General features: G+C 43.3%; 1 protein-coding gene across 1 annotated transcript in view; it reads right to left on the reverse strand.

Annotated features, from left to right (window-relative positions):
• KIF2C (kinesin family member 2C) overlaps positions 1-2,219 on the reverse strand; it is a 32,708-nt gene extending 30,489 nt beyond the window's left edge. The window contains exon 1 of the mRNA XM_015567536.1: positions 2,174-2,219. The gene's annotated coding sequence lies outside the window, so the exon portion shown is untranslated. The remainder of the gene's footprint in view (positions 1-2,173) is intronic.
• Between the last annotated feature and the right edge of the window lie 2,107 nt (positions 2,220-4,326).

The raw sequence follows: 4,326 nt of genomic DNA on the forward strand, positions 1-4,326 counted from the left end.
TTGCATTTTGCATTAAGGAACTGGAAAACCTTCCCGTCGGTCCTGGCATAGCGCCGCCCGTGTCTGGGGTGGATCGTGACCCACTGAAGCTGCACAGCTCAACCTTCATGGCTGCGGCCACCGGAGAGCAGGAAAGAGGGTGAAGGCATAGAAGTATTCTTTAAATCTGCTAGCACTACCCTGGCCACTGTGGCTGAGTTCGTGGGGTATCATCCTGTGCACCAAAAGATGATTGGTTCAATTCCCGGTCAGGGCTCAATCCCCAGTAGGTGGCCTGCAGGAGGCAGCAGATGTTTCTCTCTCTCCCTCTCCCTTCCTCTGTCTCTAAAAATCAATTTTTAAAAATTAACTTAAAAACAAACTATGCTTTAAAAAATGTTGCTAGCACCTAAGTCATTGGTGACCTTGAACAATCTTGATGAAGTATTGAGGATGAGAGCCATCCTGGGAGAGAAGTGGTATATTGTTTAGGGATACATACATATCTATAATAATAAAAGCATAATATGCTAAGTAGACCGTACATCCTTCCAGATGACCTTCTAGATGAAGCTGGGGCTGCGAGGGAAGCCCGGGTCCCGGGTGCCTGAGGGAAGCGAGTGCCAGCAGCCAGGGGAAGGAAGGATAGAGGGTAGGCCTGAGGACTGAAGAATCCTGGGTTCGGTTCCAGTCAAGGGCACATGCTGGGGTTGCAGGCTCCGTCCCCAGTGGGGGGCATGCAGGAGGCAGTGGATCAATGGTTCTCTCTCATCACTGATATTTCTGTCTCTCTCCCTTCCTCTCTGAAATCAATAAAAATATATACATTTAAAAAATAAAATAAAATAAAAATATGCTTGGGAATGCTAAACACTAAGATTCAGGAGAGCGGTTGCTTCTGGCAGAGAGCAATGTGATTAGAGAGGAGTACTCAACAATATAGAATTTTATTTTTTATATGAATCATGGGTGTTCATTATGTTATTTTCTATACCTCCTGAATTAGAAGGGTGATGTAAATTCAGATCTATCCTCACCTTTTTTGCTTTTCTACATGTGGGTCCAGGTAGTTGCAAACTTCCCTGCTGCTTCCCAAGACCAGTGTGGAGTCCTTGGGGCACATGGGTTTTGGTAGGGGGCCTTATTTCCAGTTCCCCAACCTTGGGAAATTCCGGTGAATTGCTGGCCATGCATGAGAGATAAAGCTCCAGCCCTCAGAACTTGTTTCTGATTCACATACCCTCCTATTATAGAAATTTGAAGTCAAATTAATATTGAGTGGTCCAACAAAAACAGTCAAATACACAGGAAACTTAAAGTTCCTAAAGTTAAGAATTCCTTTTTGGGATTTCTCTGTCCCCAAAAGAACAGAGAAGTCAGAGCAGCAAGGGGAGTCGACCTTAGAGAGGCACATAGACTGAGAATAATGAAACCCTTAAAATCTTAGCAAATACAAAGCCATTTGATTAGGGACACTCACTTATGCCAGGAACTATAGCATATTACCATGGATATATCACCATGACAGAGAGAAAAAAGCCCTTCCCTCCTCACACTGGTAAAAGAACAAAGTCTATATACAATCAGTATGCTTAATGATAAAAAAGATAGCAAGTAGCCCTAGCCGGTTTAGCTCGGTGGATAGAGTGTAGGTCTGAGGACTGAAGGGTCCCGGTTCGATTCTGGTCAAGGGCACATGCCTGGGTTGCGGGCTTGATCCCCAGTGGGGGCGCGTGCAGGAGGCAGCCGATCAATGATTCTCTCTCATCACTGATATTTCTCTCTCTCTCTCCCTCTTCCTTCCTCTCTGAAATCAATAAAAATATAAAAAAAAGATAGCAAGTATAAAAAGTGAGTCGTGAAAGGATAGAGCAATATGTGAAAAAAGAACAGACATATTTCAAACAAACTGAAAAACTTTTAAAAATACAGCCACTGAAATTAGAAAACAAAACAAAACTATACTGCAATTCCCAATGGAAAAACATGACTCAGTGGATGCTAGAGGTAAAAGGTTACTGAGTATAGGATGGTGCATGGTGACAGAGTCCTGCTCCACATTTTATTTCCATTAACAATTTGCCAAGGGAAAGCATACCTTGGAAAAAATGCGGCAGTGACCGCTGTAACCAAGTGATCAAGCATAGCATCACTTGTAGTGGGGCAAGCTGCCATTATCTGTCTCCGAGTGCACAGGATCACTCAGGAGATAATAATGCCAAAAATGTATAACCTAAACCTAGTCCAGCCTTAGGTTTAACTTCCTGCTACCGACAAAGACAGGGGATGGAGGAACAAATTGAACAACACCATGCGGAATAATCAGGCAAATTTAGGATGCAGGGTGTTTTACAAAACATCCACCCTGGCCTCCACAAAATCCCTATCAAGAGAAAAAAGAGCCGAAACCGGTTTGGCTCAGTGGATGGAGCATTGGACTGCGGACTGAGGGGTCCCAGGTTTGATTCCAGTCGGGGGCATGTACCTGGGTAGCAGGCACATCCCCACTGGGGGATGTGCAGGAGGCGGCTGATCGATGTTTCTCTCTCATCGATGTTTCTGACTCTCTGTCCCTCTCCCTTCCTCTTTGTGGAAAATCAAATATATTTTTTAAAAAAGAGAGAGAAAAGAATACTTACCTGGCAGGGGAGATACCACGATCACAAAGGTGGTTTTCCCAGAGCGAGGCTTTCCCACTGCCCTCTGGATGTGCTGACCCCTGCGATTTCCCCGAATGTGGTGAACTCCACTGCGTGATGTGTGGTAGTGGGGGACTGTGTTCCCACTCTCCCTAAAAAAGAAAGAAAACAAAAGTACAAAGACTACTCTAGTTTAAAAGAGACGACAGACGCCGAAACCGGTTTGGCTCAGTGGATAGAGCGTCGGCCTGCAGACTGAAGAGTCCCAGGTTCGATTCCGGTCGGGGGCATGTACCTGGGTTGCGGGCACATCCCCAGTGGGGGTGTGCAGGAGGCAGCTGATCGATGTTTCTCTCTCATCGATGTTTCTAACTCTCTATCTCTCTCCCTTCCTCTCTGTAAAAAATCAATAAAATATATTAAAAAAAAAAAGAGAGACGACAGACAACAACCAAATGCAAAGCATGAATCTTGCTTAGATCATGGTTTAAAAAAATTGATGCTGTGAATTTGTGGGAGAAAGTTCTTATTCCTTGGAGATGCACGCTGAAAGACATTTTGGGCACAAAAGTCATGAAGTTTGCAACTTTCAATTCGTTCAGGAAAAAAATAATGAAGGAAATCAGAACACATCACCCCCAAATATACCTCTTTGATATAAGAATTACAAGTGTAGTGCTCGCTTCGGCATCACATATACTAAAATTGGAACGATACAGAGAAGATTAGCATGGCCTCCTAAGCAAGGATGACATGCAAATTCGTGAAGCGTTCCATATTAAAAAAAAAAAAAGAATTACAAGTGTATTTTGCATTGAAGGCAATTAAGCAACAAATACAGGCAAAACTTTCTGCCTAAAAACAGGATATAAATTTCCTTTACTGGAGACAGGATTATAGATGGCAGGAGAAGAATCTACCCCACACTGTTATTCTCTCTCTCTCTCTCTCTCTCTCTGGGGATTGAGCCTGAAACTCAGGCATGTGCTCTCGACTGGAATCGAACCCAGGACCCTTCAGTCCACAGGCCGACGCTCTATCCACTGAGCCTAAACAGCTAGGTTTCCCCTCATACATTTGCCTTCTCAGTTTCCAGTCCTTAGAAGACTAAAACCATTTTCCTTTGTCCTGTCATTTTTCTACAAATGTATTGTTCTTTGTTGATGTATATAAAATCCAAGTTTTAGCCACCTTTTGAATTACTCTGAGTTGTCATATATATATGATATAGATGTTAATGAACTGTTTTTCTCTTGTTTGTTGTGTTTTTACTCTTGTTAATCTGTCTTTTGTTACAGCCCCAGCATAGAAGCTAGAAGGGTAGAAGGAAAAAAGATTTTTCCTCCACCACAATAACGTACACACAAATAAAATGTAAGGAAAAAAGGTCTCGCCCGGCCGGCATAGTTCAGTAGTTGAGCATCGACCTGTGAACCAGGAGGTCAGTTTGATTTCGGGTCAGGGAGGTGCCCAGGTTGTGGGCTTGATCCCCAGTGGGGAACATGCAGGAGACAGCAGATCAATGATTTTCTCTCATCATTGATGTTCTCTCATCATTGATGTTTCTATCTCTCCCTTCCTCTCTGTAATCAATAAAGAAATATAAATTTTTGCTGTAGGTAGTAGTTGTAGTGAACTAGGAATTGCCTGGCGCTTTTCTTAAGTTAAAAAGTGTTGTGTGCTGAAACCGGTTTGGCTCAGTGGATAG

The sequence above is a fragment of the Myotis davidii genome, unplaced genomic scaffold, assembly GCF_000327345.1.
Source record: "Myotis davidii unplaced genomic scaffold, ASM32734v1 scaffold924, whole genome shotgun sequence".
Taxonomy (NCBI): Eukaryota; Metazoa; Chordata; class Mammalia; order Chiroptera; family Vespertilionidae; genus Myotis; species Myotis davidii.